Genomic DNA, 27,194 nt, shown 5'->3' on the forward strand with positions numbered 1-27,194 from the left:
GAAGATAATGAGGATGATTAAATCGTAGAATGAAAAATAAAGCTGTTTTCACACAACTAAGAATAGTACGAGTAAATATTCAAAACCACAAAATAGCTTATTAATTAAGAACTTATTAGAAAGGGTGCCATGTATCATGTATCTTATAGAAATTATTTCATTTGATTGAAGTAACTCAATGAGATTAATATTATCATGTATTAGAATGAAGGTGACTTTAAATACATTTTAAAAAGTGCTCAAGAGCAATTAAGTACTGTACCCTAGGTAAAAAAAAAAAAAAATGTGACACTTGTCTTTAGTGGCCTTCCCTTTGTGACATCACTAGTCCTTGATTTTGACCTCATTGGGACAGGCAAGCAGAAGTTTTACTCCCAGACCGGCCAGAAGTGCTAGGTGCCTTTTCCTATCATTTTTTGTGACTGACGTTAAATGCTTCTATCTTCAATCACTTTCCCTGGGAATGCTGCACTTAGCTTTGACATTTCCCATTTTAAAAAACACACCGAGTAATATATTTCTTTTATCAAAGATTTTCTGAATGAATCATTCAAAAAGAAGCGGACACAATGGCGGGAATTTCAAGCATTAAGTCAGCACAAGGAAGAACTGTTTGTACAACAGGGATTTTTTGGCATACTTCAAAGCACTCAGACTCATTCTTGTCTGCCTGACTACTTGCATTTTACCCTAGATTAGTTCGTACCACACAGAACTAAGGATGAAGTTCATGATTCAATGGTAAGACAACTTTTATTGCCAGGAATTGCTTAAACAAAAGCTCTGTAAAACACTCACTGCAAATTACCTGCCTATCAGTCATTACAAGTAGGCTCAATTATTTTTAGAACAGAACAGTTCTCCTGAATCTCTTACCATGTAATCCATCATGAAATTCTTAAGATTATTGGTTGGTCCTTTTGGCTGGAGTGCATGTTGAGACAATGTTAGTTCTTGTTAAGGGGGGGATCAAAGTTTTCACAGGGAAGAAATATTTTGTGGGGTGTAATCCAAATTAGGAACAAAGGAGAGCATCATAAACTAATAACAAGTTCTAAATTTTGATCTTTAGATTCTCCTTTAAAGGAGAAAAATATGTTTGCAAGAACAATATGTGAAATAGAAATTTACAAGCACATATGGATCTGTATATGTTTTGGTCGCTTCCTCTTTACCCTTTTGGTGAAGGAAGGATACTTACCCTAGGGTTAAGGGGATGACTGAGCACATGACAATGACCCTGAACAGATGAGACTGACAACAGTTTGTTGGTCACATACGCTCCCAGCCCGAATGAGGAGGCATCACATGGCATGTAGGGTCACACAGAGGCCGCATTCAGGCACAGAGTAAGCCATCAGGAGCTGTGGGAGGCAAACTTGGTCATAACAGGAGGGTGAGGTGGCCCCTGGTTGGTTAATATTGTCTTGTTTTAATAATTCTCTGGGTTGGCAGGGAAGCCAACCTGCTCCTGAAGGTAATTCAAGACTCCCATGAGTCTTGAGTTAGTCTTCATGATGAGGGTTGGGGAGCGGACCTTAACTGTGGGAGCAGAAAGAGAGCAGTGAAAGGTGTGGTTAGGCCATTGGAGGCTTTCCCAGTTTTCCCCAGATGTCAAAGCACACAAAATATTAGGCCTTAATTTTAAGCTTTCAGTATAGGTATCACATACAGGTTGTGCTGCCTAATCTCACGGCTTTGCTGATTTTCTCCCGTTTCCACTGATAGCTACCAAAAATCGCACCAAATTTTGTGAAACTTGGTTGCAGAATAGTCCATTATTATGGCTCTCACAAATCATAGAAAGTGCTTATTTTCATAGTACTCTAATTTTCTACGCTGTGTTACATCTTACACATTTAGTTATGATTTATGCAAAGGGAGTATGAAGTGTCAGAAAAATAAAAATCACCTTATTGTTTAATTTCATAATCTGGCATATTTGTTTCGTGTGCAATTTTGATCTGAGGAATGTCTCAGGGCGGTTATAACTAGATCATGTGATTTCGGGAAGTATTACATTCTTTTATTCTCAAAGGGACTTTTTTGGATGATGTGCCCATTTAGCCTCTGGTTTATAATAGATGTAATGGGTCCTATTTTCTAGAGGAAGTCATGGCTCGAGAGTCAGTGAAAAGTCAAGTCCAGCCTTGCAAAGCAAGAGATTTCAACAGGCACGTGGAAGCTTGGGCAAGAAATGAGATAGGGCCAGTCCCTCGGTTACTTCTAGGAAGTATCAAGTCGGGAGAACAATGGACTCCATAGTCAGCTTCCAAAATCTAAAAAAAGCTCTCCTTCACCAAACTCACTGGCAGCATGTACAGTGTTAAAGAACTGTTTCAGAAATAATAATAATAATTAAAAAAAAAAAAAACTATTCTGAATCTTGACACATGGGAGTCTAGAGTTAGAGGGAGGAGGTTAGAGAGGTACCCAGAGGGGCTTTCTTAACTATAGCTATAAGGGATCCTAAAATATTCCATTCCTCCCCAGCCTACCAAAAGGTGTAAGAAAATGCTTCATCATAATTATATAGAAGATGAAGATTGTGTGTGTGTGTGTGTGTGTGTGCGTGCGCGTGCGCACGCGTGTGTTAAAAAAAGCAGAGCCTAGCTCTTCTTTTCAGCTGTAGACCTGTCATGGAGACTTAGGTCCTGGTGATGACATCTGAGGGAATGTGCCTAGCTGCCACCCTAATTAATGGCCATCCTATTTAATTTCCCCTACAGCACTGAGGAAAGAACCTGATTAAAAAGAGTGCCCTGAAGGCTATGGGGTTGGCTCACTGTTGGGCCGGGAAAGAACACTTCAAAAGTACAGCTCTAGCTGGAAATGGGTGGAAACTTTTCTAGCCTCTCGTAATTGCAATATGGAAATTGCACAGTGGACAGAGGAGCCGCATTTGACTACTGAGTGGAGCAGTATTTCAACGAGAGAGCATCGATACAATCTTCTGGGCCAGAGATGTCCTTGTGTCAGCCTGACCTGCCAACCTTTGACTGTTTTGGAAGGCATGTGGTTCACGATCTATGGATAAGCCAAGTCTGAAAAAGTCTCCGCTGACACGAGCCTCTCAGAACAATCTCCTTTAGAATACATTTTATTCTAAGAAACTCTCAGGCGGATGAGGAGAAGGAAGTCTCTGTGCGTGAGTTTTGCTTGACCTTAATTCCTAGGGCTTCCCCAAAAACCCAAGCTTGTATATGGCTCTTCAGAGCATTATCTGCTCCCTAGCTAACGAACTAGCAAAAGAAGGAGCACGTGAGCCCCATGTGGGATATAAACTGGGCAAGTGGATTGAAATCAAGGCAATATTTTAACAGGAGTTGGCCGTGGGAGGAGAGAAGGATGGCTGGATAGCTCGGGGTGGAGACGTAAATTTACTGAGTTTGGCAGATTACCTGGCTGATTAGACGGATACCAAAACGTAGAACTTTTGTTGATTCGTTATTCTTTCAACATTGCCTTGTTAAGCCCTTACTAGGCCAAGGGGCTTGTGGCTAAAGTTTAAAAATATATTTTCACAGAAAGTTTGATCTATACATTTCTTGATTACGGCGATGGTATCATGGATGTATGTTTATGTCCGAATTCATAAAATTGTATGTCATAAATACGTGCATTTTGTGTATATCAAGTATTCCACAGTAATGCTATAAAAAAGATTCCATGCATTTTGAAAAAGAAATGGTTTGTTCTGAAATAAATTATTCTGTTTTCTTTGCTAAAGAAGCCTTTCTTTACCTAAAGAAACACTTAGATTAACATTAACTTAAATTTCATATTTTGAAATAAAGGTTGAAAGAAAAATAAAAGCCCCTGTGTGAGCGAGTAAAGGATTGATAGGTTCGCAGATGCTCAAAGACTTGTTTTCTAAAACAACAAGGATTGCATCTTTCAGTGACTAAGTTTTTGTTTCCGTCATGTAGAAATGATAATATCTGTCTTAGTTACTCTATGAGAGGGTAGTAACGAGGCTTTAAACGAGATTGTTTATGTTAATAGCGTTTAGAAAATTATAAACGGTAATGCACACAAAATACCTTATTATTATCAAAATTGGAAAGATGTTGTTTTGAAATCTTATCTAAGCTTCTATTTTATTGGCTATGGTTTCTACGAGTTTTCAGGCTGGCCCCTGAAACCATGACAAAGTTAGAAGACAAAGAAACACAAAGCAATGATCATGGACAAAAATGGCCAACCGATGAAAGAGAATAGAAGCAAAAGAGGAGGAGGGTTTTATACAAGCCACTTTGCTGCATGTGGGAATTATACGAGGAACATTTCTGTTGTAGAGAAATCTTTTACAAAAGTCGCTAGTGTAAATCATTCGAAGATGGGGCCGCCAATACTGAGAGCAGTCAGTACACATGCAAAGAGACACGTTCTATTTTATTTTACGATCCATCCAGCATTCACTGTCTACAGGACTTTCAAGGATGTTCACGTGTCAGAAATCCATTTTCAACCTTCACTGTTTGGGGGTCGTCTTGCCCCTCATTACTCTGTAACCTTCGGGTTGGAAGCGCATGAAATATATTTAATCTTGCTTTCAGAGTGTGAAAGCACTCTTCTCCATTCCTTGGTTTCTTCTTTGTTGTAGAGTGTTTTACAAGTTTTTTTTAAGGGCCTGGCATCTAAATGTTACATGTCTTGGTTCTTATTCTATTCCTTTTGCCACACACACACACACACACACATACACACACAAGTATTGCTACAGTTTATGAACCATTGTCTGAATAGTCTCCTTCTACATGTGGTGAGGTAGAAACTAACATGACTTTTCATTAATTACTATGAAGTTTAGAAGCTACTTGTCAAGTCAGAGAAAGGTTGATGCAGGCTTTTCTTTCTGGAAGTAATTATATACGTTCTTTTCAGACCACTAAAAATCATCATTCATTCCTTTGCTCTTTTAGTCATTGAAATCTTCCTGTAAGCTGAGACTGTTCTTTTCTTAAATTTTTTTTTAATGTTTATTTATTTTTGAGAGAAGGAGAGAGGCAGAGTTTGGGTGGGGGAGGAGCAGAGAGAGAAGGAGGCACAGAATCGGAAGCAGGCTCCAGGCTCTGAGCTGTCAGCACAGAGCCCGACACAGGGCTCAAACTCACAAGCTGTGAGATCATGACCTGAGCCAAAGTGGGACGCTTAACCTACTGAGCCGCCCAGGCTCCCCAAGCTGAGAACTGTTCTATGTGTCGAAGGCAAGGTGTTGGGCACAAGAGACAAAATTCACGCTGTTAGTGGTGTTGATGTTCCAAGTGGAAGCAGACGGGACGTAGACAAATAAGCAAGTACAAAACTATGAACTTCCCTTAGTGACAGATGAAGAAATGAGGCAGAATAAAGTCATAGATGGAGGGAGGAGAGATAGGAGTTGCCATTTAAAATAGGAGGCTGTGAGAGTCTTTCTGGGCAGAGACCCAAATGATTCAAATTTGCAAGCCATCTAAAACCGATCCAGAGGTGTTTCACAGCAACGAAAATTTTTGCCATAAGACCAAGCAGGGTGTATGTGGGTGACAGAAAATTAGGGTACAGTGATAACCTTCAGTGAGGTCAGACAGGTAGGTGGGCCACATCTTCTGGAGCATGACACATTGGGTTAAGATCGGATTTCATTCAGGATGGGTGCATAGGACCACATGGGCCGGGAAGTGATGTAATATGATTTACGTTTTTAAAAGACCAATCTGGTTGGCCATCTAATATCAAGCAGCAGGGTGTAAAGTGTCAGGACTGGAAGCAGCAAGATGGGAGTCGGGACCGGTATGGTAAGAGTACCGGTGTTTTGAGGGAGTCCCGATGGATCGGCCGGGGACGTGGAAGAAACATAGGAGTGACGTCCACATGGAAGGGTGAGGAGGCAGAGAAGAAGCTGATTGGAAGAATGCGTTCTGAGACCATTCCGGCTAGGATTCGGTTGCAGATGACCGAAGCATTCTGGCTGGTTTAGGCAGACAGGGATTTAGTAATTGGCATTAGGCAGCTGGCAAAAGCTTTAGAAGGCCTAGAGGATCATTTGTCATGCTGACCTGAACAGGAAAATGCCCACCCTTAGAATCAGTGTCCTCTGCCATGGTGACGAAGCTGTCACACCAGTGCGGAAAGCCATGTGCCCATCCTTTGTCGTGAGCCATGCCTGGGCACGCCTCATGTAATGCCCCTCCCAACGTAAGCTTTGTGCATGTCTGTCTGGCTGGCAGGCCGTCAGTTGTAGAGGGAAACCTGATTTCTGTACAGAATTCTTGACAAGTTAGTTTGCAACTTCTCAATTTCCGTAATTCAGCCCAGTATATTAGAAAAGAATTCCAATGGATACAGACCAAGCTAATCCACAATGGGGCAGAGGGACTGAGCAATACGTTTGGTTGTATTAGATGGAAGCCACCAGCCTGACATACGTGAGGAGATCATACGTAGGAGAGGGGGAGATACGGAAGCCTGGAACCCATGGAAGAAATCGCAAACTAAAATGAAAACATCATCACATCTGGGTGGCATGAAGAAAGGGGACTTACTAAGATTATCTCGGGGCTGAACATAGAAAAGAGGATAGAGCAACGTGTCACGCACGGGTCATGAGGAAGAGCTCCAAGCATCCTGGGAAAGAGGTAAACGAGAAGAAAGTCGAAAGATGGCACCCCGCAAAGCAGACAGAGAAGCGTGTCCAAGCATAAGGAGGCGTGACCAAGCATAAACAATGACTGGACGTTCTGTGCTCTATCAACAAAGACCTGACCACAAGATTTGGCAAGGCAAATACAATTTCAGCAGGACGGCAGGGACAAGAGTCAGAGCGGATTGCATGCCAAATGTGAAATGAGGGAACAGCAGCTTCAGGAATCTCACCAGAGGCATCTGAGAGTAGGCGAACCTTGGACATGAGGTTAGGCAAATCATCGGACTCGGTTGGAGAACTGGAGGGGAGACAGAGGACAGAAGGGGCCACTATGGAAAAATGATGAACAGTACTGCCCAACATTACTCTGCTGATGGGAATAATGAATTGAACTCTTGAGATTTCGGCCATCTCTTTACTCTGTTTCCCGTTCTTGTTTGAGTGCAATGTGTTCCATCTTTCTGTGCTATCCTTTGGTGCCCAGAGTCAAAATAGGTCTGGAGCACGTAATAACTCATGTTTATATACGTGTATTTCCAGCATTACATATTTTGTTGTTTATGCAACTAATGGGCTCTAACTGCATAAAAATTGTTTTATGTTTTCTAAAACAAATTTCCTAATTTGAGTTATGACATTTCAACTGATAGGGCAAGATCTTTGTTTCCGAGCAAGGGAGATTCAAATAACTTTGGGAGGAAAATGAATGAGCATTAAAAGCAGAAACAATAGAGAAATCATCCCTTTAGCGGCGCCTGAGTGGCTCAGTCGGTTGAGCACCGACTTTGGCTCAGGTCACGATCTCACGGTTCATGAGTTTGAGCCCCACCCGGGCTCTGTGCTGACAGCTCGGAGCCTGGAGCCTGCTTTCTGTGGATTCTGTGTCTCCCTTTGTCTCTGCCCCTGCCCTGCTTGTGCTGCTTCTCTCTCTTTCAAACATAAATAAACATTAAAAATTTTATGGGAAAAAATAAATCATCCCTTTACCATGATTATTTTCTCTTGCTTGGTATGAAAATATTGACTATATTTTAAAATAAATAAGTCGTTATTACAGGAAAATAATAAGGCTCAGTTACATATTTTTTCTATATAATTTGCTATTTTTATTTGAAAGGCATCACTGAGAACTTTATTTCCAGATTAACCTGCCCATGACTCAGGTTCTCTTTGTTGTTGTGCCCAATCATGATAAACCTTTTTTAAGCTATGTCTCAAACTTGGGTTGGAGTCTGATGAATGCACTTTCAATTTTTGACATTTGTGACTTTTGGGAAATGATGCAGCTTCTCTGATCTTTAACTGATGTGTATAACCATGGAGATGGCAATAGCCTGTCTCACAGCATTGCTGTTAGAACCAATGTTATGAGACACTGATGTGGAAACTCTTCCCGGTGGTGGTGGGGGAAGGAGGGAGGAGAAAGAGGCAGCATGGCATCGTGCACCACCGTGAACTCCGGCACCCAGCAGGCACTTGTTAGAATCCTAGCTCTGTCTTAGAATTAGTGTGTGAGCCGTAAGCTACAGTTTCTTCGTGTGCAAGGTCCACCGGGTACTTGCGAGGGCAAAGTAAGATAACAGGTGTGAAACCCCTTGTGCCAAGCAGTGCAATGAATGGTTTGCTCTTCTAAGTTTCCATCATTTCAGTGATGTTGCACAACAAACCTGTAATAGTTTTGTTTCGAGAAATACGGAGAAGGTTGTTCTTATGGTTAAGGAGGATAATGGGTGGGGGAAGGGAGGTCCCCCTAAATTATCTACCGGTAGTTGTCCGAACATTCCCCGCTACTTCAGACATTAACTTTCCGGATGTTATTTCTCAGATTGAAGGCTGACTATTCTAGGCTCCCATAGACCCCCTTCCGCCTGCTCCCATAAGCTTCCTTATTTTTTGCTGTTGAGATGAGTTAAGAGAACTATGAATTGTCATGGAAACAGTGGTTTACGAGAAAGAAAACGTGAGGGTCAACAATAATGAGAAAAGCCAGTGCAGGGAAGCATTGACTATGTTTCAGGCAGTGATGGAAAGTAGTAGAAATGATTTTTTCTCATGCTAGTGTAGAGATCCTTCCAGTACTCAAAGCAGCACACTGTAGAGTCATCCCTCCTCTCTTAGGTTGTCAATTGGAGGGAAAAGTCAACTAAGCGTGTCTCAGGCCTTGAGCAGCCTGTTAGCCTTGCCAAGTAAAAATTGCATGAGATAAAGTTAAACAGACAAAGGAGACTATTTACCCATAGCAATAGGGGAGAGAGATTAAACTCAATTCCCCTGAAACAAAAGTTAGGGGAATTTTCAAGACTGGGGTGGGGATGACCATGGGCCACCCATGTTTCCTAATTGACTTTAGTAAAGGAAAATAAGCTTTCCTGAATCTTTAAACCGGAGGTAGTTTTAAAACTTGGACCAAGACACCCACTGAAGTTAGGCCCCTACCCTCCCACAGAGGCTAGGAGACAGAGAGGCACCACGTTCCTGAGATGTTTCTATATCAAAGAGATGGTTCTCAGGTCCTTGAGAAAGACATTCCTTATGTTGCGACACCGGTAAGATACTTTTAAGGAGACATGTATATTTCAAAGTGGCACGGAAATCATTTGCAATTATAAAATGCAATTCTATTTCTAAAGTAAATGGTCTAAGAAAAAAGGGGGTAAAGGGCCTCTATCAGGAAGAAAGCTGTCTAAAGTTTGTCCAAGCTTGGGGGAACATTAAAGCTATTCAGGTCGGCCTTGGAGACTCAACCAGTGAAAGCCGGCAGGAACCTTTGATAACGCATAGCGTGGCATGGAAAATGTACCAGCTTACATTACAAGACAGTCCAGAGGGCTGATCGCTCAACTTTTGCCACAAATACCCATCTCCTGCAGCATCTCCCTAACCCACGTTCGTGTCAGTGCCAACTGTGGGAGCGATCGGAAGAAGATGTCATGCTAAGCCATGATATCAACCCAATAAGTCGGCTAAGTAAATACAGTCTTCAGCATAAACACATGATTTCCAAGTCTATCCAAACACCCCAAATGTTAGAAGGGCCTGTTTCGGGACATTAGCACAAGACTGACCCCTTCGAGATGATGAGAAGTTGCTTCAGGCCAGGGCAGTCCCAGCATTTTGTCCACATTATTATCTGCATGCATTCTGCTCTGGTGCACTTAGATCTTTTGGATGGCAGAGGCTCCGTTTCGTGCATTATGTATCTGACGCTCCCAGCGCAGTGTTCGGTGCGGAACACCAGGAAGCAATCTTCTCCTTTATTAGAGCTTGTGCCCTGTGGGAAGAGCACCGTATGACCTGAATTGTATCCTCATCCTTTCCAAAACCCCAAGTTTGTATGTTGAAGCCCTGTCCCTCAGGGTGACTGTATTTGGAGAGAGGGCCTTTAGAGAGGTAATTAAGGTTACAGGAGATCATAAACGTGGGGCCCTGAGTCAATACGATTGGTATTTTCATAATACCAGTTCTGAAAGCAGGTATAGACACCAGGGATGTTCACACACAGAGGAAAGGCCACGTAAGGACCCAGCAAGAAGGTGTCCACCTGCCAACCAAGGAGAGAACTTCAGGAGAAACCAGCCAACCCTCCCAGCATCTTGATCTTTGACTTCCGGTCTCCAGACATGTGAGAAGATAAATTTAAGTCACCCAGTCGGTCATGTTCTGTGATGACAGCCTTATTAGAAAACCACAACCACCTTTGTAGTTTGGACTCGGAGTCCAGTGCCCGTTCTGGCTGCCAATGGCTATTTGGCAATAACCAATTTAACCTCTCTTACACGTTGACTTCCTGTTTTGTAAAATAGTAGTGTTTCCTCTCTTGTATGGATGTGGTAAAGAAAAAATTAAAATGTTCTAGTATGTGCTGGCACACAGTCTGTGCTCCATAGAATGGGATTTGTTATATTCATCAAAATTGTTTTGCCAAATGAATGAACGCAAGACTGTGATCAAGATTTAAAACATATATATATATATATATATATATATATATATATATGTTTGTTTCTTCCCTAGTAAAGGTACCTTTACTGTGCCACTTAAATTCTTTTCCTTGCTTGAGAATTTCTGTCTACGGGTCTGGTTTACCACATTTCAAAAATTATAAAGTAAATTACAGATGGGTACCGGCACCCACAACGCGCTCTTAGTGGTAATTTGGGAAGGAAAAGGCTGGGCTCAAATGACAGTGACCCTGATGCATTATGGCAGCTCGTAAAAACCAGGACCACAAATGGACTCAGGTATCATTTCCGTTTTAATGGTGGTTTGATAATTCAGATCACGGACTAATAAATTCAACTGCATGATTGTTGACCTCACAACAGATGATTTGATCAGCGTGTAGTTGATGTTTTATTCATGTTTAAGTCAGGTGATTTAGAAAAATGAGAAGAGAGTAGAAACATTGCTTGGAATTGCCCATCATTTAAATCGAAGACCTTTTGAAGGTTTCCATTTTTGAAGGGATTTGGCCGTGCAGAGAATGGATATGGAAGTACGGCCACGCCGTTTATTTGTCGTCAATTAATTCTAAGCAGGGTATGTTTCATATTTATGGGTGAGCATGTATAACTGGGCTATGTATGCAATCTGTTGTTTAATTTACCTGATAAAGGGCCGCTCAAAATTCCCCTCACTGAGACTATTTGGAAAATGTGATTCAAAATTAATTTAATAGTTAAAAGTCCTAGTAACTCGAAACAAAATGTAATTCCACATGATGATATTCTAGGCAGATTTAACTGTGGGAGATCAGATGAAAGAATCACGGATAAGCGTGGGTTTAGTAGTGTCACAGCCATCTCATCATGCTATGCTGTGTGACCTGGGACTGTGGAGGCATCCTCAGGTAGATAAATATGGCTTGAACTCTTGAAAAAGTATGAAATGTGTTTCGGTATAGCAGATCCTCCTTTTGGGTCTACTTCTCTTAGTGGCATTTACTCATTCTTGAAAAATGATCTGTTGGCCATCTACCTTTATGTAAAGAACAAGCACATAGAGCAAAAAGAATGATGGGACGATTATCTGGAGGGTTTGCTCGTAATCCAGGGTTATTCTGGTCTCTGCAGGCGTGAAGAAAGACACAGGCACTTACTGAAACGAGCCTGTGCGACAGGGTGTGGGCCCGGGGAATTCTTCACGATTGTCCGAATACGGGCCCAACGGAACGTGGTGACAATGGAGGGTGTCTTCTTTTATGCTTTACACTTACATAGTTTCATTTTTCCTTTCCAAGTAAGCCGGTTCATTTGCGAGTGTGCATAGGTATCACAGGACATGGAGAGAGAAAACCACCTCGAGTCTTTTCGCTGAGAAGAAACATTTAAATGGAATCGATGCTTAAAGCTTTGCCTTCTCGGACACTTCGTTCACTTCAGGAATTGTGACTCTAGGTTGTTTCTCATGGTGATAGAATAATAGTGTGTAGGGCACATTATACGATGTCATCAACAGGAGTAATATATTATTATAATTTTGTTCACGTATTACCACTCATGGCAAAGACAAAGTAGCTCCACGTTAGAAAACCAGGAGAAAGTAGGGGCGCCTGGGCGGCTCAGTCAGTTAGGAGTCCGACTTCGGCTCAGGTCGTGATCTTGTGGTCCATGAGTTTGAGCCCGCGTTGGGCTCTGTGCTGATGGCTCAGAGCCTGGATCCTCCTTCCGACTGTGTCTTCCCCTCTCTCGGCCCTTCCTCCGCTCACACTCTGTCTCTCTCTCTATCAAAAAGAAACATTAAAAAAAATTAAAAAAAGAAAACTAGGAGAAAGAAAGTAAGTAAAATACATCAGTGTTCATTAGAATTACTGTATTTCTAGACTGAGATCATGAGGAGAGTGTACACGTTGATTTTGTGGGGTTGCTGAACATAGAACACAAGCAGGCTCTGTGTGTTCTCAAATCGATGTGGCTTTGCCCAAGGTTTCTTGGGGAAACAGCTGCATAAACTCTTTTATTTTTATTTTTTTTGGATGTTTACAACATTAGCAAACTGAAGAGCAGGGAACCATGACGTAAGGAGTTATAGTTTATGCTCCTTTGAGGAGACAATAAAACCCTTTCAAATAACCCTGTTTAATAATAGACCTGAGATATTTGTTGAAGAGCTAATTATTTCTAGTTGGGTTCTTCCGGTTGTTATGCAAAATCTTTTAGTCTCTTAGGGTTTCCTGTAATAATATTTTGAGGTAAGACAAACAATATCACTTAAATTATATCATATGTTATCCAAATAATGGCTCCATTTGGTAGTAGTCGATTTCATTAGCTTGGTGCCATCTTAAGGACTTATTTGTAATTGTATTTTCCCCTCTACATATAATGCTTTCTTAAGAAATGTTGATATATCTGTTCAGAAAGAATGTGCATTAAAATAAAACTTCAGGGATAATAAATGAAGAAAAAGAGGTCCAATTTTTTGAAAATAAATTTTCAAGTGAAGTTATAATGACAATTATTATTTTGGGCAAAACTTTTCCAAAGGAAATGATAAGAGTTACCTCCTATGACCCTTTGCTACTCACCAAATTGCAGGAACAATTTCATTGGAAAAGCCACCATGTTGAGGGCTGAGAGTCCTCAGTTGAGGACTATTGAGTCAAAACTATTGAGTCAAATAGTTTTATTGTGACATATTTTCAAATTCCAAACACGCTCTTATGGAACCGTTGAATTTTCCAGGATATTCCTCCAAGGGATGTGCATCATTTTCCAATAACCATCCGTCTTCCTTGCTGGAATTAAAGATGAATTCTTTCAAGATTGAACTACATGAACAATTCCTAGTCAGTAGATTAGAGGACAATTTTTTTTTATTTTGAAAAAGAATTTAGTTTTCATTTATTATTATAGCCATAGTCATTTACGTTTTAAAATCTATGCAGACACAACCATTTACAAACTGAAGTGACAAAGACCCATTTGTGATATTAAGTCTTTAGCTGGCCTTCACAATGTGAACTAGGAAATCAAAATTTGGTTTTGCCTTTGTCTCTTGGAAATATACCTATATCCTGCCATAACCCACCAGGCTGCCATAACCCACCATCCCTGTTATTTCCATTAACATCATCATATTGGGTGAATTCACTGATCTTTCCATTCCCCCCTGGTGTTAAGATTTTTTTTTTTTATCTCATTTCTAGTTTGGAACAATTCTGGTAACTCCCTATAACGCCCAGTGACGAATCATGAAAACACAAGGTATTTATCCATTTCTTTCGGTAAACACAAAAGCCTTCCTGAAGGCGTTCTTACTAACCATTGCCGAGGCGGCCTTGTTAGGCTTGTTCCACATCTTACAGCCCTTTGGTTCTGTGAGATCTTTCATGTTCTTGAAAAGCACCAGCTAACCACTTGTGCCCATGGAGGTACACACCAGATGCAGAAGGGCACCTTGGGGTGAACGCACGACGGACCAGAATTCGCCGCAGCCTGGCAGTCTTTCTTTCTCTTACCTGCCCATGTGGGCGCACCTGTGGTATGCTGGCCTCCAAGTGGAAGCTGTTCGGGAGACATCTAAGCTGAAAGCTGCTGTTAGAGAGCTCTTCTTTCATATCAACCTTTTGATTTTTTTTTCTCCCTCGCTCTTACAGTCTGGATCCCAGTCTCAATTCCTTCTACTGCTTTTCCATCTTTCTTTAAGAAAAAAAAAATCTGCTGCAGGGCTCCGAAAAGAAGACCAACCATCGAAGCTGAAATGTCCTTTTTTCTAAGAGGATCAGTGTGAAAATAACATCGCTGTGCTCCCCTCCACTCTGCGCGCTTTGAAGCCAGCATCCTGAAGCACTTTGCTCAGCATTGACTGGTTTTCCCAATACCTTTTCAGAGGAAATGAGGACTTGAAAAGGAATCAATCCATGTGATACTGAAAGGCAAGCCTTTCTGGGGAGAGTGGTCTCAGGGGCATAATAGCAATTTGCAGATTTCTTTGTGTGTGTGCAGAGTATTTTAGAACCGAGATTTTTTAGAGGATTAGTTAATGCGTTCATCCAAAAATATCTTTTACTCTATGCTTGTTGTATTTCAGGCACTCTGTAGGGCAATGGGTGTAATCGCTGTTCTTACAAATTGTACAGTAGAAAGCTCTGGGTCTCAACTTTGGGATGCGTCAGAGCCTTCTGGAAGGCTCGTTACATGACAGACCACTGGGTCTGACTCGTAATATTTCTGATTCGGTACGTCTGGAAGTACAGGTCCCTCGTATGTGCTTGAACCACTGTACGGACAATTGTATATCCCATGGTGATTTGAGATTTGAGTATGTGGCCAGATCAAATGCAAGTGTTACTGGAAGGAAGGAAGGAGAGGGGAGAAAGGATGAGCACATAAGTTCTTATTCTGGAAGAGCTTGGAAAATTGAGAGCAAGTGTGGAAAACCACCAAATTCACCAAGGCTACAAAACTCAAGAGGAGGAGAGAGGAGTGAAGTTCAAATCACTTCGTTTTTTTTGTTTGTTTTTATTTTAGAGAGAGAGAGCACGAGTGGGGGAGAGGTGCAGAGGGAGAGAAAGAGAGAGAGAGAGAGAGAGAGAGAGAGAGAGAGAGAGAGAGCAGGCTCCACACTCAGCATGGAGCCCGACTCAGTACTCTGTCCCACGACTCTGGGATCATGACCTAAGCTGAAATCAAGAGTCAGATCCCCAACTGACTGAGCCACACAGGCACCCCCAAATCACTTTGGGATGTTGCTAAACTGTAGGGCTTTATAGGAGGCGAAGAGAAAATGCAGATTAAATAATCTAGTGTATTTTATTGATATTATTGGTATTTAAAAATTCATTTAGGATCTATTAAACCTACAAATACTTGTTTTGCCCTAATTGGGCTGACACAAAGGAAAGGAAGAAATGCAAATACAGATCCATTTTCAGAGTCTTGCCTCGGGCTCATCTTTTGTTGAATGCATGATGGATGTGGATCTTGCAAAGTTTAACTTCCTTTATAGTTAGATATTTCTGTTAAACCAAAATTTATTCAGAGGTGTGCCGGTAGATGTTTAATAACTGGCATGGTTTGGGGGTGAGGAGGAAGCCTGACAGTGATTGCCCGTAGCCAATTTTAAGCTCTCAATGTTTTCAAATCTGGCTCTCCCAAAATTCTTAAAAATTTAACAATTAGCCTTTGTGATCCAACAGAAGCCAGCTCCAGATCGATTATTCTTAAATCAAGTCATTTACATCAGCTTTGGTTTAACTATTTGAAAGCATAGATGTGTTCAGTGTAATGTCATTTTAACAGAGAAAAAAGGCAACTTAACATTTAAAGAATATCTCTTCAATTACTAAAAATTCTAACAATTAAAATGTCATAGGCAAAGACATACGTGAACTTTGTGGGGTTTAAGAACAGTTTAAATTCTCCCCCTCGGGGCGCCTCGGTGGCTCAGTTGGTTGGGCGTCTGCCTTCGGCCCAGGTCATGATCTCACACTCTGTGAGTTCGAGCCCCGCGTCGGGCTCTGTGCTGACAGCTCAGAGCCGGGAGCCTGCTTCGGATTCTGTGTCTCCCTTTCTCTCTGCCCCTTTCCCACTTGTGCTCTCTCTCTCTCTCTCTCAAAAATAAATAAACATTAAAAAAAATTAAAGTTTCCCCCTCAAAGGCATGCAACAATGAATTGTCTTAACTGAGTCATCATATTCCCATCACACAGTTTTAGAATTTCATTTTCTCTAAAATGTATTCCTTGAAACTTTTTGGGGTGCCTGGCGACAAGCAAGGCTTTGTAGACATGTTGATGCACGAGACGCCCTCACAGATTTATTGAAATCCTAACCCTTAGAAAGGAGACTCCACAGAGTTCCCTCATCCCTGTGAGGAGGCACCATTTATGAGGCAGGAAGAGGGTTCTCACCAGACCCTGAATCACCGGTGCCTTGATCTTGGACATCCAACCTCCTGGAGGACCCTCCTCGGAGAAATAAATCTGTGGTCTCTAGGTGACCACCGAATCCTGTTTCATTATAACACATGATATGACTCTGTCAGGTTTGGTTTATCCGACCTGAGCGTTCACCATTCTGGGAGAGCTTCCACTGGGGGCTTAAGAAGACAAAACAGTTGTATATGGAGACTGACTGAGATTGCATCCAGATGTTGTAGCAAGACCCATGCACTGTTGATCCTGAGACATGTTTAGAAAACTAAAAGCCTGCTGTGATCTGGCGTGGATTTCTAATTTTTAACACTACAAATCGGGACAACCCTCAGGCCAGAAGGCTACAGAAATAATTCAGGCTCGCCCCTTCTCTCCCGTCCACCCCCCCCCCTCCCCGAGACATGCTTGCCCTACCTCGTTGACTCTCTTCTGGAAAATGTGCCTCTCGTTTCGGGGCCTTTGAAGTTGATCAGGGATAGAGATTAGCCTTGAATAACTAAGTGATCCTCGAGCTCACTTTTTAGAAGATATTTTAATTTTCTAATGTAACCCCACGCTATTGATGTCTGTATGGCAGCTGGCTCCTTTCGGCAGGATTCATATTGCCGTGCCACTGTGTGCTGTGTGCAATGCGGAAAAGGAGTCTAAATTTTTAAACTTCCGTACTGGAATGGGGGATAAACATTGTTTACCCGCATAGAGTTCCTGCAGGCAAGGGGCATTCCTAGTTCTCAGCGATCAAACTGCAATGCTGCGTTACATTTGTGCTACGTTTTGCAGAGTTTTGGCACATTTACAGCTTGCCTCTTTAAAGATGGTTTGAGGATTGGAGATAAGCCTTAACTGCCTACTCCAGGAGCCGACTTTGAACACCCGCATGATGCAATAGGCCTTTTACCACTCTTATAATTTTCAGACAGGTTTCCGATCTCAAAGGATACAGGAAATAAATCATTGCTCTAAAATCAACATTAATTGCATATGACACGGACAGCGTATATAAGGTCATAGATTGTGCCACATGAAAATGGCAAAACCCAGAGTATTACTGTCTCTTTCATGTGACTGGTATGAGGAAACTCTCCAGAGATTAACTGCTAAATCTTTCCAAATATTGTGCTTTTGACACACGTTCGAAGCCAGGATTTGGGGATCCACAAGTCCCTGCACACACCAAAAAACAAGGACAAACAGCCCACCGAGAAAAGAAAACGTACTTTCTTTACAACCCCCCGTCGTTCGAGAAGCAATCACATTGTAAAAACTTAGTGGTGTTCATGTGTCTTCTGGAAAACTCCATAGGTCTAAATAACATCCATCTTTAAATATCTGTATTTTGACTTCTTGCGTAGACTTCCTCATATGCTAGAGACAGAAGAAATGGTAAGTGATTAGCCTGTTAGAAACTTACGATGTAAACCTAACGATGCACGATGTCAGTATCTCCGGTTATGGCTCCTGTGTTAATCGTGCTTTTAAATGATACGTTGCAACTTTGGACCTCATGATATATCACCCGTACCTGTGCACCTAGCTCTCTTGGTTGTGTACAACAAACTGCTAAGTGTGCCAGCTCTCGCCCCTGGCTGGAACCTTCCACTTTACTTGTTTCCACGTGTGGTTCTGTGATGCCACAGTGAACGCTATCTACATTTTCTTAGAAACCACGATTGATTTTATGATTTGGCCACAGGTAGACTCTTGGAACTAAAATTCAAAACACCCACAGTCTGTTTTATTGTCAGTATCATTGGCCGCAGGGGTGAGTCGTGTGCTCTTATCGCATTATACTTTTTTCTTTTGCAATTATTTTTTCTGTAATACTTGCTGTTTTCTTCTCCCACGGACTTTTTTTTTTTTTTTTCCCTGTGAATTCTCCTACTGCATTGTTATCCTTAAACTCCTTCTCCCTGCATTTCTGATGTTTATTCAACTGTGCCTGGGGGCCAGTATTTTCCTCTTTGCCATCGCTATCTTTGATTTTGCTTTACCCTACCCTCACTGAACTTCCTTAGAAATGACACGTGTTGAGAATCCTTCACGTATGTATGCCTGAAAACGTGTAGTCTACACTGACATTAGTTCGATAGTGTGGCTGAGCACACAGTTGTAGGTTGGTTACATTTTTCCTCATGAAAGTGGGGGAATGCATTCGCTGTGGTTTAGCACGCCTTCTGGCTGGTGCAAAAGTTGACTCCCATCTGACCGGACCCACGTCTTTTTTGGTCATTGGTTACATTCATTGCTTTTGTACTGTTTTCTTTCTGAAAGCTTCTAGAATTTTCCCTTTGCTCTAGGTTTTATGACAATGGGAGCTAAAGTGGTTTTTTTTTGTTTGTTTTTTGTTTTCTTTTTTGGTTTAGACAGATCCTTCATGTCCTTTCCTCTTATTCTTATTTTATTTTGTTGTTGCTACTTATTTATTTCTTATAGACGTTGTTGGAGATTGGTTTTCTATGTCCTGGTACTTTTTTTTTTTATTGATCTCTCTCTCTTCTAAGGTTATGGGACATGTTTTTCAGTATTTTAATCCAATCTAAGCTAAAAATCCAAGACAATTTTGGCCATCGTGTTTTTAATCTCTAGGTATCTTTGCTTATTTTTGGTGTTTGTTTATCATGCTATCCTGTAGTCTGTGAATAGTGGGTATTTTCCTTCAATTCCTGAATTTATCTATGAATCCACTTACTTGTTTACTTGTTTTGTTGATTTATCCCTTTATCTCCTGTTGGATGCTTGGCTCAAAGCTCTGGTGCTGTGGATCTGACGTTTCCTACTGAAGACTGGATGATGAGCTGCTTGTGAGTTCTGTAAGCACTTGGCGATCACCCTTTCAGAGCACTTTGTGAGAATGCAGCCATTCTGACGCATGATTCCTAAATCCAGAACGCGAAGGGCTTTCGTGTCCAATATTTATTTCTATTTTTTTTTTTAGGAAATGTTCTTTGATTTTGTATGTTGGACTAGAAATTTGTGTGGCTGCTTAACGTCCAGACTTTCCGTTTAAATGAGTTTGCGGCCTAAAGTTTTGTTGATGTTGGGTGTCTGTTTTAATACGAATTTGTAGCTGGGATTTCTGAGTCCCAGGGCTTTCCGAACGTCTACGTCCAGGGCTCCACCAACGAGCTTAGCAGTGACCCGTGTTGCAGTGGGTACCCTTCTATCATTTTTCAGTTTTCCAGAGATGTTTTAAATCTCATCTGAAAATAATGCTACTTTCCTTATCTTTCTCTGTAGCATATATTTTTATTGCTTTTTTCCCCGTTAGGTTTTAGAGGATGAGGAATTGAATGCTTGTTGTTGTTGTTGTTGTTGTTGTTGTTTTTGTCATTGAATGTATACTGTTGGTATATACTAGTCATACCAAGTCATTATTCAAATTTTTAAATGAGTTTTAAATTTTGAAACAAACAAGAAACTACAGAAAAGCGAACCTTCACTACAAAAACAAAATTTCCCTGAACAGTTTGAGAGTAATTTGCCCGCTGATGCCCTGTCACTCTCAACCAATTTATTGCATATATCCTACAAACCAGGGCATTTTCTTAAATGAGCACAGTTCAACCATCGCCATTAGGAAATTAACATCGATGTGACACCTAATCCTCGTGTCTCATTCAAGTTTAACCAATTTTACCACCATGTCTTTCTTAGCAAAGGAACAAGTTCAGAATCAAATTCTGCATTTCCTTGCCATTGCTTTTCAGGCTCCCTCAGATTGGAAGACTCTTTGGCCGTTCCTTGACCTCATGACCTTGACATCTTCAAAATTAGAGGTCAGCCACTTTTTAGAATGTCACTCCAGGGGCACCTGGGTGGCTCAGTCAGTCAAGCATCTGGCTTCGGCTCAGGTCACGATCCCACAGTTCGTGAGTTCGAGCCCCGCGTCGGGCTCTGTGCTGACAGCTCAGAGCCTGGAGCCTGCTTCCGATTCTGTGTCTCCCTCTCTCTCTCTGCCCCTCCCCTGCTATGCTCTGTCTCTGTCTCTCAAAAAGAAATAAGCATTAAAAAAAATAAAAAAGTAGAACGTCACTCCGCTCCGGTTTCTCAGATGCGCTCTCGTGACTGGATTTCCGTTAAGCTTCTTAGCAGGAATAGTGGAGGCATGGAGCCGTGCACTTGTCACAGGAGATGTCCTTTTGTTCTGGTACTTGTTGGTGTCATTTTGACAGTTTGTTGAAGGTGGTTTCTATGAGGCACCTTCGCTGAGAAGTTACTCTGTTTCTCCCTTGTAATTAAACAAGTGTTTTATAAGAAGATAATTTGAAACTCTATTAATATTCCCTTTCTTATCCAGCTATCAAACTCTTGATATCAATATGGACACATGGATTCTTTTATCCACAGGTTATGGCAGAATCTTATTACATATTTGCATGCTCAAACTTAGGAGATGTGGTCAAGTTAGTTTGGGGTGTCAATTTCACAACTGCACATCCTTTGAACACATTTGTGTTCTCTGACAGATACAAATCTCCTCTTGAATTTGTGTGTGTGTGTGTGTGTGTGTGTGTGAGCTCTGGAACTGATCTTTCTTACAAGGATTCCTGGTTCTTTTTAGTAGGAACGGGTATTTAGGAGGACAAGATAAGAATGTGGTGCGTGCCCTACTATTGGTTTGCCATTATTTCTAAGCATCTAAATATATAATCGTGAACTGAATTTCTATGTGCGATTGTTACAAGGAATGGCAGATAAATAGGAAAATGTTCTTGAGAAGATCACAAGATGAGAAATACTTTTGCAGGATTTGTGTTATTTGACATTGACCAGTTAGCTATCATAATTTGTTTTAAGAAAGACGTAATTTTCTCTTGGCACTGGTAGAATGGATGCTTACATGCATTTAATGTCTCACTTCCTTTTTTGCATATTGATCTCTAATCAAAAGTATTTTTGTTGGGGCACCTGGGTGGCTCAGTCGGTGAAGCGTCCGACTTCGGCTCAGGTCATGATCTCACAGTCCGTGAGATTGAGCCCCGCGTCGGGCTCTGTGCTGACAGCTCGGAGCCTGGAACCTGCTTCGGATTCTGTGTTTCCCTGTCTCTCTGCCCCTTTCCCGCTCGCACTCTCTCTCTCTCTCTCTCTCTCTCAAAAATACATAAACATTAAAAAAACTTTAAAAAACTATTTTTGCTATATAGATATTCACAATTCAACGTGGATTTGTAAAGGCCAATCTTGAAAAAAAAAGAAAATATAGACATTAGAATAAAATATTCTACTTTGAAGTGTCTTACTCATTTAGTGAATGGGACTATTTATTGGTTTGTTATGATTTAATGTTACACATAAATGGAAAATCCACAATAGCTAGAAAAATATTTTCAATAAAAAAAGACATTGGGCGCCTGGGTGGCTCAGTTGGTTAAGCGTCAGACTTTGACTCAGGTAAATGATCTCATGGTTCATGGGTAAGAGCCCCTCGTCAGGCTCTGTGCCGACAGCTCCGAGCCTGGAGCCTGCTTCAGATTCTGTGTCTCCCTCTGTCTCTCTCTCTCCCTCTGCTGCTCGTGCTGTGTCTCTCTCTCCGTCTCAAAAATAAACAAAACATTAAAATTTTTTTTTTACAGAAAAAAATCACACACATTTTTCTTTGCTACCCAACAGATGTTTGTTAATATAGATGTAAATTCTTTTTTAGTTTCCTTCCTCTGATCGAACACACAAATGAACAAATATCCTCCATTTTTCTTGTGTTACTGGTATTTTCAGGATATGTGTGACTGATTTGTTTCTTTTTTTGATAGCATAACAAAAGAGGCAGATTTTATGCAGCTATTTCTTTGAGCATCCAGGAATATTGAGTGGTCTGCACCAATTTGTAATCAGACAAATTGTGGATTTAAGCACAATTATACATACTGAAATACATATGGCGCTTTAGAAGATCATAGAAAAGAAAATACTTATTTAACGCTACAAATCCAACGAAGTGAGCACAGGCGAGGGGGCTGGCGGAGCAGACCCGCGGCCCGTGGTCTATGGGCACCGGCTGAACTTGGACGCGCCTTCTCTCTTGGGCTTTGTCTTCAGCCTCCGGGGCCGGATGTTCACACTTGAGAAACACTTGGAATTTCAAAGTTATTCGAAGCCAGTAGATTATGAAATGAATCTTTCTTACTTTGTGTAACCACAGAATGTAAACCATTGACTTTTCCCACAGAGAGAGAGAGAGAGAGAGAGAGAGAGTGAGAGAGAGAGAGAGAGACCTATCTACATTTGTTCCTAATGTGATTTCCAGTGAAACCGCACAAGACAGAAAGGAAGGTGGAAGTTTATCAAACCCTCTTCCCTCGGTTCCTACACCATGTCTCGTGCTGTTGGGATGAAATAAACAGCGCTCTTATTAAACTCCTGAGTTCCTTTGTGACCACCGCTCCAAGCCAGGCCCGACAGAATTTGGCAAATTCACTCTGATTTTGCTGAAACAGCCATTATTTTTGTCTATTATTTTTTCTTACCTAGCCTCTCTCTTAACTATGATATAGAAAACAGAGTCACCAATTTACATGTCTCTTGCATGTGAATTAAACAGATTAACATCTTACAGGGAAAATAAATTGGATGGCCTGTGCAGGAATTTGCAATTTAATACACATTTGTCATTATCTTCATTATTTGTTATTTTAGCTTTGGGGAGGTTTCTGCTCTTAGTGGTCTCCCCAATTTCAGACACTTTTCTCTGGAAAAGAGGATCTTGAACAGATCCACATTTTAATTATGGAAAAACATTACTTTTATTGGGAGACCAATATAAATTCTTACCATGTAACTTATCTGAAAATATTTAAAATTTGATTTCAGATAGAATTATCTCTTCTTTCTACGGCTACAGTATTGATATGAGATTCTTAAAAATAAGTATTTAATTGCTTTCCTGAAAAGGCTGGTGAGACAATGGAAGGGAGGGATAGTTCTTGGCTCTCAGCCAGCTTTCACCTAGGGCTGTGAGGTAGAGAATATGGGATAGACATACCAGGAATATCCACTGAACTCAACCTGAGAGATTGATAGAAAGTTATTTATTTCAATTAAAGTCTTTTTTCCACAAAAGTGAAGAACAGAGAAACGCCTGGGTGGCTTAGTTTGTTGAGAGTCAGACTTGATTTTGGCTCAGATCATGATCCTAGGGTCATGGGATTGAGCCCCACATGGGGTTCTGCACTGAGCATTGAGCCTGCTTAAGTTTCTGTCTCTCTCTCTCTCTCTCTCTCTCCCTCTTCCCCTCTGCTCTGCTCATTCGCTTTCTCTCTCTCTCTCTCAAATAAAAAAAAAAAAAGTGAACAAAGGAAACAAGTATTTCATAACTATTTTCATATTAGCTTTCCTACCTAAGTAATTATTTTCATTCGTTCTCAAATATTTTTGTGTTATCTTGAAATGTGAATAAGACACATCCCAGTAGAAGTGAAAAAACTGACCAACGAACCAGAAACATACATTCCGCATAGAACTCAGGAAGGATTGACTGCTCCTTTATTGTTCTAATCTGAAGTTCACAAAGGATTATCGTATCCTGAAATTTGCATTTTGAACGAAATGCTTTTAAAATTTAGTGTGCGTGTGTGTGTGTGTGTATGTGTGTGTGTGTGTGTGTGTGTGTGTGTGTAGCATATCATTAGTCATGTAGCCAGTTTGTTTTTCAAGTAAGGGAGGAGCACGGCTTATTTAAACAAAAGAACAATGTGTGAACATTCAGGCAATAATTGTCACTACCTACCTTTATAGCCAAATTTTTTTTTTTTTTTTTACCTCGTGATTACTTATACAAAGCATTTGGTCTAGCAGAAAGCATGCTTTAAATTGCTGTCATTTTTCAGTTCAGAGGTAATAACTTTGTAGCAAACACTATAGATACAATGTTTTATTTAAATGTCACAAGAATATATCTTTTGTGGTGCACTTAAAATACAAGCGATATGAAAATCATATAAACAGAAAAACTGTTTCTAGCCCTAGTATTGTCTTAAATACTTTTGTAGTCTAGTTTGGTAAACAATTATGATTTTTTTTTTAAATTCTGCAGAAAGTGTATTACAAATCCGAGTACTTATGGTTTCACATTCAACTTTACATTTCTTCTTAATGATGGCCGGTAGTCATTTGACTTGTGTATTTACAGATGGCAAAGGGCTAATATATATTTTAATAATCATAATGGTTATTAACGTGACCTATGTGAATATAACTGTAGTGAAAACAAAGTTATCAAACATAAGAAAGTAATTTACTGTGATTGTTGAATCATAGACTAGACTAGCAAAAATGCCAAATGTACTTTCTGTTCTTGTGATATTTCAAAATATCACACGGTGCTTGGATAAATAAACATTTATCTTTCTAAGGACTAGAGATGCTACCAAAGTCTCCAGGCCATTTTTAATACTGTCAATCTACTAAGACTAATTCAAATTATTTATCAACTCCTGAGAAAGCTACCCTTTAGCTTTTAATTAAAGCCGGCTTATTAATTCTGCAAGCTTAACATTTGGGTGTCTACTTGGTATTGAAGCAAGCCTTCATTTCTGTTTCACGTGAATTCCATCTGGTTTCGTCAATAATTACTTTCTTTGAAAATACAGCCAGTGGTCATCTGCACGCCTGGCTGATTCCTGTGGTCTGTGCCTCATGTAGGTGGTTCCTTACATCGTTCCCCAAGGGCAGTGATGTATGGATTAGGTCATAGAGTGGTTCTATGGGCATAGACACATTTTCACCCCTTATTGTCGCAGAGTAGAGCCAGTGACTCACAAGTGCTATTGTTTTGGTCCCTAAGTTGATAGTCATAAACCCTGGGGTGTCATTTCAGTCATTCCCCAAAACACATAAGATATTTATCAGAAGCTCCAAGAGTAAACTTAATAGCAAAATGGGTTTAAAACATTAAGCGATGAGGATTTTTGCACCTTGCCTTTGTTTGGGTATAATGTATTTAATTGTAAGTTTGCATATCTTATTGTTTGGTGATATCTGTACTTAATAACTAGCTCACAAAATTCGTGCAATTTAACCATCAGCCCTCATGACTGGTACAAGCCACTGAGCCAACAAGGACTTAACCACTGCATGGAGCTTCTCTGGAGAGATCCCGAAGGCAACGAAATGTAATGCTGAGAGGTGGGTCTCGTAAATTGTGTATTTAGAAACAGTGGATGGACCCAGTGACCAGGCCGGGGGCACAGTCGGAGGAGACCTTTTCCTCTCATCCCCGGTGATCGTGCATGTGTGTGTGTGTTTGGGGAGGCGTGTGGGAATCGTACAGGTCATTTCAACACGAGTCGCCAGAGCTCCTCAAAGAACGCCATTTTCACACTCTCCAAAGCATGTGTTTCAAAGATGCCCATTTCTTTTTCGCTTTTAACATTTAAGAAGTCGTCCTTCTGGGCCTGTTTTTGTCAGGTTTATGTCCAACTGCTTTTCCCCCAACTTCAGTCACACTGCTGCATTCCTATAATCCCTCTCTATACTGCCTGGCTGTGGTTATTACCTTTTATATGAAGCCTCTGTGTTGAAAGCCAGTTATGAGTTTCTGTCCCAGTGGATCATATGATGAAGTTGAAGTGGGCTATCATCCAAAGCTGTATAATAGCCTCAGATGGGGAATACAAAAGTGCCATGGGTTATTGATAGAGTCATCTCTGCAGTTCTGCTGACAAATTTGATGTCTCCTTTGCTGGGTTTCTAATATTAAGAAATATTTCGAGTCGTGTGTCATCCCACTGAGTCATTTAGGGTGCAGGTGTTGATTTAGATTTCTAGTCGTTTATTCTGATAATTCTGATAACATGCCCAGTATCTCCATGGTATAGGAAAACCAAACAATGAACCGTAGATGCGGATTAAATTTATAGAAACCAATGGTAACAAAACCTCAGTTGTGTCAAAATCGTCATGAACCGTTTTAGCAGGAAGAATTTTTTCGAGTTAACATCTTCATTACCTAAATAACGCACACATCCTCAAACGTCAGCGATTATTTCGTAAGCACCTGAGGCAGAAATCCAAAGACAAGTCTTTGAAAGAATACATTGTTTGGTTTCTGACAAGCAGATGGATGGGCAGGTACACCTAAGTGACATAATTGCTATTCAAAAGTATTTTCGAGCTCGGCATACATTTTTAATTTGTTTTTTAATGCCGCTCTATGACAAAACTAGTGTGGGGGGAAAAAAACCCTCTTTTTTGACATTATAAAATGCTATTTTAAAGACCTAGTGCTGACATCTCCCAGGAAACCCTGAAAAATCATTCCATTTAGAGCTTCCTTATGCTATATTATCTATTCATTCTTTAGACTGCCGTCATGCTATCTTATTATAAGTTTAGAAATTATCGTGATATCACAAGTAAAGAATCAATCCTCACAAAGGAAGCAAGATATATAGGAGGTTAGCAATATGGCTAAGGTTGACTGAGGCTAATGCCTTGTGTGGGAAATTTGGTGGTTTCACATTTTTTTTTCTTTCCTCTGCAGTATAACTAGCCAGCTACGAAAAAAAGAAAAGAAAAAGAAAAAAAAAGAGGATTGAGCTATTACAGAAGATATATTTTCCACTTCGGAAAGTACAAGTCTTTCGTTAATATAAGTTACACAATGCTTCATGCTCCCCCTCCGCTATCCTTCCTTTGCTCCAACCAAATTGTATTTCCTCCACCCAGATGTGGTTGGAAACAAAACTGATGGTA

The 27,194-nt window shown here is 40.7% G+C and overlaps 1 long non-coding RNA gene across 1 annotated transcript; it reads left to right on the plus strand.

Annotated features, from left to right (window-relative positions):
• The first annotated feature begins 388 nt into the window (after window positions 1–388).
• Window positions 389–27,194, plus strand: LOC125914378 (uncharacterized). The gene is made up of 4 exons (XR_007455285.1): window positions 389–741; window positions 2,730–3,144; window positions 25,526–25,625; window positions 26,983–27,194. It is a non-coding gene; the product is annotated as an uncharacterized LOC125914378 (long non-coding RNA).

The sequence above is a fragment of the Panthera uncia genome, assembly GCF_023721935.1.
Source record: "Panthera uncia isolate 11264 chromosome D3 unlocalized genomic scaffold, Puncia_PCG_1.0 HiC_scaffold_8, whole genome shotgun sequence".
NCBI classification, from domain to species: domain Eukaryota; kingdom Metazoa; phylum Chordata; class Mammalia; order Carnivora; family Felidae; genus Panthera; species Panthera uncia.